Source organism: Sminthopsis crassicaudata, chromosome 3 (assembly GCF_048593235.1).
Source record: "Sminthopsis crassicaudata isolate SCR6 chromosome 3, ASM4859323v1, whole genome shotgun sequence".
Lineage (NCBI taxonomy): Eukaryota > Metazoa > Chordata > Mammalia > Dasyuromorphia > Dasyuridae > Sminthopsis > Sminthopsis crassicaudata.
In genome coordinates this window covers 440,153,941-440,162,533 of record NC_133619.1, presented here as the reverse complement: position 1 = coordinate 440,162,533, position 8,593 = coordinate 440,153,941, and the positions used below count along the sequence as shown (strand labels likewise).

General features: G+C 35.9%; 1 long non-coding RNA gene across 1 annotated transcript; it reads left to right on the top strand.

Annotated features, from left to right (window-relative positions):
• The first annotated feature begins 45 nt into the window (after window positions 1-45).
• On the top strand, window positions 46-4,249 carry LOC141562862 (uncharacterized). The gene is made up of 2 exons (XR_012488271.1): window positions 46-184; window positions 3,575-4,249. It is a non-coding gene; the product is annotated as an uncharacterized LOC141562862 (long non-coding RNA).
• The last annotated feature ends 4,344 nt before the right edge of the window (window positions 4,250-8,593 follow it).

The window sequence follows — 8,593 nt, the reverse complement described above, 5'->3', positions numbered from 1 at the left end:
AAGAATAACGAATACTTTATGATGTAATTAGCCTCAGAAGAAAGAGCAGCAATAATAATAAATAGTGTGACCTTTGACTCCGTGGCTCAGGGAGGGAAGAGATCAAGTCTTAGACCATGACTTGAAGTGAGTTCGTTGATCCCCCAAAGACCCCAAGCATATTTATTACCCAACAATTATTAAAGTAAGGCAATATATACTAAGTTATCTGTTTTTGGTATTGAGGTTTAATCTTCAGTTATCTGGTATTTTCCTTTCTGTAGCTGCCTAGTAGCCCAATAGCCTTGAGTGTACATATATTGTATATGGTTTACCTCTTTCCTTGACTGCATTTGTACACAAAGTTTCTCCTATTTTTCATTTGGTGCCTTTTGTCTTAGTTTTTTTTACTTATTCCACTAGAACAATTTTAGTCCCAAGCTTTCCTCTAAGCTGGCCAGAATCAGCCATTTCTACATATGTTTTCTGTCTAGTGGTCTAAAGATGTGCCAGGGAAAATTTAAACTTCTGGAATCATGTAAATCCCTAGTCTTTTATAGATATGACTTATCAAAGAAATAGATGATTCTTTTTTCACTGATCTTTCTAAAGCAAGTCAAATTTGTTCCTTCTAACTTCATGGTGATTTCCTTTCTTATTTCGTTTCCCCTTTGCTCCACAACAAAAGTTCCTGGCCATTGTTCATAAAGGAAATATCCCTTTATCCTGACAATGTCATCAAAGTAGTAAAATATTCCTCAAATTTCAAGTTAATATCCTTTTTGATATTAGATGTTTTCACTGTTTTATGAAACAGTCTTTATTTTGTTGTCACAATCCATGGTAAAATACCACATTGTTGGTGGGCAGAAAAAGCATCTTCCATGCTGACTTGTATAATACTCATTTTTAAAGGTGACAAAACTGGGTGTCTCAGAGAGGAGAGGGTGTCTTATAGGATTGCTTTTCAATGTAATATGTCATCAGTTTAGTAGGAAGTGAGATTAATAGCATTCTGTTTTTTGAGCTTTCTCTTCTGATGACTTCTGATGACTTGAGGAAAGAGCTCTAAATTTAGTAATAAAAGACTTGAGCAGATTTGCCCAAGAAAAGATCAACACCTCTCCTAGCATCAGTTTCTTCATTTGAAAATGGAATAAAGGTAAGGTGGAATAGCAAAATATATGTGTCATTTCTCCTTGGTCCCTTTGCCCTCCAACCTTTAATACACAGGGAATATGACTGAACTCACAAGTAGAAATGCATCACACAAAGGACTTATCACTCAACTAATGAACAACCAGAAAATAAGTGGTCTGCAAGAAAAGCAGGAATGTACCTATTGTCCCGAAATGACTCCAAGTTTAAGTAAAGATTGACCATATACCAAAAACTCTAATTATCTAAACCTTCTTAACTTATGAAAAGTCCTACAAATCAAACCACCCCATAAATCAATCCACTCAGGAAGGAAACACCACAAGTGTAATTCCACTCCCTAGAGTAATACCTCCTAATAACTATGACTTTACTGCTACAATGGAAATATTAAAAATAAAATATATGCTTTATGATGCAATCAGTCAAAGCAGCAAGATCATCAAAGGCAACAGATTTTATTAACTTTTGGTTTTTTGGAGAGATGGGTGGGAAGCATAATAAGCACTCTTTATCCACCCTGGGTCCCACATCATATTACTCAATAGTCCAACCTGAGGTGTAACATGCTAAAATTTTCTTTCTTCCCTCTAGGTTTTAACTTGTTCCAAGTGCCTGTTATTTTTTTCTTCTACAGCTGCTTAATGGTTAGGCCATGTCCACACCTGGCCTGTGCTAGACATCTTTCCTACTGACTACACTGTGGAGAAAGCTCTCCCCTCTTTTGTCTGGGTCCCTTTGTCTCAGTTTTTGCATGATCCACTTTCACATCCTCATTATGACAACTTTAGGCCAAGCTTTCCTGTAAATTGGCCAGAATCATCTAATTTTCTACATACTCCTTCTTTTAAGCTTTTCAAATATGAATCCTGTAACTTACCAGTCCTTTTTGAAGAGGGCTTTTTTTTTTTTAGAAATACACTACTATTTTTTTTCTTTGCCCTTCCTCCTGGAGCCAGTTAAATTTATCCCTTATTATCTTCTGGCATTTTTTCTCCTTAGTTTTGTTTTCCCCTTCCTCCTCTACTACAAAGAAGGTTTGACCCATTATTCATAAAGATATTGTTCTCTCCTAATAATCCCACCAAAAAAGAGAAACATTACTGACCTAGACCACAGCAAGCAGTCCCTTGGACAGGAATTAAATAGAAACCTCCCAGATTTGTTGGGATATGATCTACTATGTGAATATCTATCTGTTTCTTCTTCTAGGGAGACTCTCAGTTTTTAATATTCTTCCTCCCCCACTCTAGCTACTTTTCTGAAGGACTATAGGCAGTTGTTTGTGTAGTTTCAACTCTCCAACTTCCTTACACCTTCAGGAATTATTCTTCTCATTACTACTATCCTCCTCCCAAATTATCTTGTTCATGTTCTTTTAGCATCTCTTCTGAATCTCTATAGTCCTATGTCTCCTGCTTCTTTTCCCTCTTTTCATACTTCTCTCCTATCCCTTCTTCTTCTCCCAATGACATCCATATCCTTCTTCCCTCATTCCCCTCTCCTTTTGCCACTGTTCTTTCTACTACTCAGATCTTCAGATCAATGAGTTTTTCCTCTTAATTTTCCTCTAGCTATTCTCCATTTTTTGACCCTAGTCCTCTTTTCTTTTCTTCCTTTAACGTCAGAGGAAGTAACTTGGAATAAGAACAAAGGGTTCCTCTGCCCAAATGTGAAATGCAGTCTCTGATCTTCCCCAAATTGTCCATTCACCATCACATTGCCTTAGCCATCTTCTTCAGCACCACTATAACAACTCCTTCTCTAGAAACTGCTCCAATAAAGTTTGGCTGCAGGTTCTTCTCTACAACTCTCCGAAGATTCTTTCTGAATGCTTCCCATACTCCATGCATGGCCTATTGAAGGAGAAATTGTATTAACTTTTTAATATGGCAATAGCAAAGTGAATTCCTATCTATCATAAAAAACTATCATATTTGCTGAAGAGGTGATCAGAATTATATAAAATAAAACCCACTACACGTCAAGGGTTTGCAGTCTCTGCATGAATATTCTATCTCTATTATTATTTTAACTTGATAATAACTACCGTGCCTCTATCCTTCAGAATCAACAGTTACAAGAGTAATTTTAAAGGGTAATTAAAGACACAATTGAAGAAGAGATCTGATCTGTACACTATGGTTAGCAGCACATAGGGCTCTTGAGAGCCATGGAGTGATGATATCTTGTACAATTGATGATCTACAAAGAGAAGATAACTGACCTGTTCACAATTAGGGCACTCTGCCAATTCACTCTCAGAGTATAGAAGGGACAACTGTGATGATGAGATTTTTCTGAGGAATAGATATTAAGGAGTCAATGAGAATTAAAGATACATACACCAAGAGCAGAACTTTTGCTATGGAAACTTACCCCCACCTTAAAAAAAAACACCTTAGGTAAAATGACCTATCTTGTATTTGATTTCCAGATGAATATTGATAATGTGGAAAAGCTTCAAGAATTGAAGAAATATTTTAAGCACCCTGAAGGAAGGAATCTCTAGGAAACTTTGCATTTCTGTGATCAACTCAATAAACTTTGTCTTAAGGGGGCTCCCTCGATGACTACAAATATGGATGGAATTTGCTTGACTAGTTGCTCTCAAAGTATAGTAGTGAAGGGGGAAAGCAGGCAGTAAAGAAAGCCCTGTTATGCTTGCATCCCTCCTTGTTTTAATTGCCTCCTTCTATACCAACCAATATAAGTTGTCTATAGGCCTTTGGAGAGAGAAGAAAAACTGTATACTTTGTAGAGGGATTGCTACAGGTTGATCTATTCATGGGAAGGAGTGTTGGAGGAATGTAATATTTATTGCAAGTGGTCCTGATAACTAGGGAAGCTCAGATTCCAATTGTAGACAAAAAGAAATGTCAAGGATGCAGGTTCACACAGACATATATATTATTTCAACATGTTCAACTTAATGGAAATCTTATTCTCTAACAACCTAGAGAGGTTTGTGCATCATATTAGGAAGTTTATGAATTGTCTTGTTTTATCATTTAATGTTAATATCCTCTCCAATGTTAAATGTCTACACTTGAATGGAATGTTAGTTTTAAATTGTGTTGAAATAAAACCATGGTAAAGTATCACATTGTAATAGGGAAAGATGGATATTTCATGTTCTTTTGTTTAATGCTTATCAGTTTAAATGTAAGGACACTAGATAATCCAAAGAAAGAGGGAATCCCTTTGTCACTTTTTTGGTGGGTAATTAGCTTAATGCCTAGGTTAACTGGGTTAATAAAGCTTTATCTTTGGGGGAAATTGGTCTTGATTTATAAGCAAGAGGATTTAGACATATCCCAGAATTGCTATTTATCACCACTCTACAATTAATTATAAAGTAGAGGGTGAGGATGGAATAGTAAAAATCTAGCACTCCTTACCCTTTCCACCCAATCTATCTTTCAAATCCTAAATGGTAGAATGTGATTGAATCTCCAACAAAAAGAAATGCATTCAGAAAAGGTTTGACACATGACAAATGAACAACCAGAAGTAAATAGCCAGAATAATCAGTGTGCCAAAATTTCTGTAAGTTTCATTAGATAAATAGAAGATTGACACTACCAAAACTCTTTTTCTCTGGATCACCACCGATCAAAAGCACTACAAATCAACTCATTCCACTTACCAATCCACCTAAAGAAAACATATCACTAGGGCAGTTCTATTTCTTAAAATGATGCCTCAGCAACTAAGCCTTTTTGACTACTTAATGAAGAAATGAGTGGCAATTTGCAGATTTCATAACTGAATATTTTAATTTTGTTTAATATTTTTAGTAAAAATTCAATAGAGATAATTTAAGGGAAAACTAGATGACATGGTGGTTAGAGCACAAGCTTTGGGGTTAGGAGCACCTAGCTTAAATCCATCCTCAGATTAGCTATGTGACCCTAGATGAATTAGTTGTCAAGATATTAGGAAACATCCTCCTCCCAGAGATGACACCCAGTAGGCAGATTGTGCCTAGAGCTTAGCATAACAATAAAACTTTGCATTCATCTTTTGGATGATCTCATCCTCTGGCAAAATGCATTGCTCTTACTAACACCACATGTTCTCTGAGGTTTTTATAATTTTCATATTAATTGATAATGATAAATATTTGTTAGAGTTTTCCTATTTCCCAGGGACTTGAGAGCCGTAAGCAGCTAATATGCTGCAGCAGAAAGTTATCAATCGTATCTTCTGACATTCTAAACAGTCCCCATGCTCATAACAGAATGAATTGAATCAGCTGCTGTATTCCTGATCTTGCTACAGTCACTCTGATTCTATGCTCCACTGAATGATCTCAAGGCTTAACAACACTTAAGACTTGGGACAATCAATTTAAGGACTGTTCCCATAGGGGCCACGAATATCTGTGGAAACTGTTTACTCAAGACCCAAGAATGACTGTGTTGTAACCAGCCCTGTCTTTTCTGATTTTAAATTCTTAAAAGCCCTACCCCTGGCACATACCACAAACCCTCCTTCCTAGAGTACTTTGGTTTGCAAGCCTGTTTTCCTCACTGTGAAATTAAACTTTTATTTGATTCCTGAATCTCCTGTTTCTAGCCTGCTTTGTTTGACTCCAGCCACTCACAGGTTAGAGATCAGGAAGGGTATGGGTTGACATATAACTCCAATTGCCTCCCAAATAAGAAATAATTTGGATATTATTTGTAGATCTCACTTTGGAAATCAATTCATTGAAATGAATATGGGTATTGGGAAGTTTAATTACTTGCCAGAATTCACATATGCATTATTATAGGATGTGAATCCAAGCCTTCAGATTCCAAGAACAGTCCCTCAGTCGATTACCTCAGGATTTCTCTTGCTTGGAGATTTATACACTAATTATAATGCAGTTATCTCAAATAGATCTCTTAACCACCCATATTCTCCATTCCATTCCCTACAGAGAAGAGAATACTTGCCTTTGGGTCTAGTTGCCTTTTGCTGCTCAGCTAAAGACCTTCTTAGTTAAGGGGCCATTTTCAGGGTCACCTTCGTCTCAGTCTCCCTTTTACTGAATCATCTCTCCTTAGAATTCTTTTTTCAACGACTCTCCACTTTGCTTACTGGACTAAACAGCTATTCTTTCAACTATTCTACAGGGTTTCTCCTTTCTAGAGTCACCAAAGTATGACAAAAAAAAAATCTCCATTCTTAGACTGAATTGCCTAGCAGAAGTAAATCTCTCCAGGGCTACTTTGTTTCCTCAACAGAAAAAGAAACTGAGACACTGTGTTAAGGAGATCATGTTACCTTAATCGGGGACCTTTGTGTTCTATGAAAAGTAGCAAGAGCTGCTTTTCCAGTTAGAATGGCAATGGTGTTTAGAAAGGTGGCAGAGGAGTCTAGCTGCTCCATTTACATTCAGAAAAAAAATGTAATTTAAAAAGGTTCAAGGAGACCAAAAGAAGGGCCATAGTGAGCCCCTTTATGCATTCCTGAAGTAAGGAGAAACCAGTTTGAGTTTCAGTAAAAGTCCTAAAGAAGGGAGGAAGGTGAAAGAGGAAGAAAAAAAAATTGGAACTCAAAATTTTAAAAATTGTCTTTGTATGGAATAAAATATTTTAAAAATAAGAAAAATAAAAGATCTGAAGCCTATGAAACTCCTGAACAGGGATGTGCTAAAATACCTGAACACACAATTACCACAGGGTTTCAAGCTTGTGGGTGATCTAGATTTGACATCTCAGAGGAGCAAGGACCCCATCTGACATCGAGTGGATTTTGAACAGTGGCTATTCTCTTTGCAGGAGCATGCCAGGAAAGGTAGAAGCCAATTGGGCCTGTCTCCAGCAGCTGTTCTGAGCAGAAACAGCTTCTATAAGTTATCACACAGTTGACAAGATGAGACATAGCCTATCTAAGGACTCAGAAGGAATCAGCTTAATCATGTGACAAATCTCCTAGATGGGGAGACTTTTAGTAAGCCTGCAGTGATCATTTAAATCTATTTGGGATCTTCCAAAGAAACAACAAAAACTGAACTTCTGCAAAGAGATGGAGACAGAGAGGGATGAGGGCCAACATTCACATTGGACCAAGAGGAAAGGTAATGAAAGCCAGGGAATAAAGCAAATAAAGCATTCTGAGTTTAGTCCAAAGTCTTAATCCAGAAATTAAAGGTAGAGGCAGAAACAAAGGCAACAAAAATATAGAAAAGAAATATTATATATTAAGAGAAGCCCAAGAGTAAATGGAAGAAAAAGAGAGTAACTCCACAAAACAAACAAACAAACAAACAAACCTTCAGAGAAAAGAATGGATGAGCTACAAAATCTTTAAGAGTGTATGGGAAAAATGGAGTATGAAATTTAAAAATTATATAATTTAAATGGAAAGTAAAGAAAACAAGATCAGAAGGGGAATAAAAACATTAGAGTAAAAGTTGGAAATCCTTATAAAATGGACTTCTTGAAAAAATAAATGGCAACAACAGAACACAATATTTCCATCAGATCACAAGAAATGGTAGAACCAAATAAAAAAAAAACTAAAAAATGAGAAGAATATGTAAGATAATCTACTATACAAAACATAAGACATGGAAAACCAGCTAAAGGGAGAAAACTTAATATTCATATGGTATTCTCAAGTCATGAGCAAATAAAAATACTGTTTCAACTGGATATTCTATGCCAAGAAATCCTAAAAGAAAATGGCCTACATATATTAGAACCAAGGGGCCAAGTGAAAATTAAAGATTTCTAATGCTTTGTCACCTGGTAGAAATGTTAAATTGGAAAGTCCTAGCAATATCAAAAGCAAAATTCAGAACTTTCATTTGAAAGAAATAAAATAGTTGGCTGCCTTTCTGGATCATATAACATAATGCTTCAACTACTAAAAAGAAAAAAAATCTGGAAATATAGCATTCCAAAAATCTAAGGACTTTCAATGACTAGTTTGCCCTACAATGCAGAATATAACTTGAAGCAAAAATAAAAGGATATTTAATAGAATACAGGACTATTCCTGATGAAAATTCAGATTTCTTAGAATCATGAAATCTTTCTTTTTGTACAGCAAAACAACTGTTTGGACATGTATACATATATTGTATTTAATTTATACTCTAACATATTTAACATGTATCAGTCAACCTGCCATCTGGAGAAGGAGGGAAGGAGGGGAAAAATTAGAACAAAAGGTTTGGCAATTGTCAATACTGGAAAATTACGTATGCATATATCTGGTAAATAAAAACTATTAAAATAAAAAAAAAAGAATCATGGAATCTCAAACACAAGACATAGGAGATACCAAGAAAGGTCACTGCATTTGAGACATTAGAAGAGGGTAAACAATGGGTAGCTAAGTGGCTCCGTGAACAGGAGATTTGGCTTAGAATCAGGAAGACTCATTTTAAGAGTTCAAATCTGGCCTCAGTAAATAGCTGCTGAAACTCTTGATTTGATGCACTTAGGTTGGACAA